A 612-nucleotide genomic window follows, 5' to 3' on the forward strand; every position below is an offset into this window, starting at 1 on the left:
CTATATCCTTGTTTTCATTAACCAGCTGGGCAAGAAGTAACAGCTGTGCTTGTGTCCAGTTTGGTTTTCTTTGTCTTACTATCAGCCATGATTATTCTACTTTGTTAATTAAAGGCTGTTTATATGCATATCCACTAATTATGAGAAGCATACATGAAAGAGGCTGACAATAGCTGAACATATACTTGTTTAATTAATGACACTTAGCCTGCATTTTAAAATCTTTATTTGAATGTGGCAATTGACATTTTTATTTTTTAACCTTTATTTGAATATGGCAAAATATTGCACTCTACAATATTTCTATGAATAGATCTCTGACAGAGACCCCTATCAGCCAATCACTGTGTTCATAGTTAGTAAGCATGCTGACATCATCCATAGCAACGAGGTCAACCCCGCCCCTTTACTCTTAGCTTAAAGGGGTCATATGATGCGATTTCAATTTTTCCTTTCTCTTTGAGTGTTACAGAATAACTGACTGTAGCATTGTTTTTAAGATAAACAAGTATGTTAACTTAGCATGCTTGTTAAATATCTGCAAACATATTATGGTATTTTTATGCTTTAGTAGGGTCAAAAACTTACATACAGTAGGGCGACCATACGTGC

General features: G+C 34.5%; 1 protein-coding gene across 1 annotated transcript in view; it reads right to left on the reverse strand.

Moving 5' to 3' along the window:
• Positions 1-612, reverse strand: part of LOC107678664 (cholesterol 24-hydroxylase-like) — a gene marked incomplete at its 5' end in the record, with an annotated part of 26,535 nt that overhangs the window by 14,294 nt on the left and 11,629 nt on the right. The gene's annotated exons all lie outside the window — the stretch shown is intronic.

This window comes from Sinocyclocheilus anshuiensis, unplaced genomic scaffold, assembly GCF_001515605.1.
Source record: "Sinocyclocheilus anshuiensis isolate Anshui unplaced genomic scaffold, SAMN03320099.WGS_v1.1 scaffold1816, whole genome shotgun sequence".
In the NCBI taxonomy this organism is placed as follows: domain Eukaryota; kingdom Metazoa; phylum Chordata; class Actinopteri; order Cypriniformes; family Cyprinidae; genus Sinocyclocheilus; species Sinocyclocheilus anshuiensis.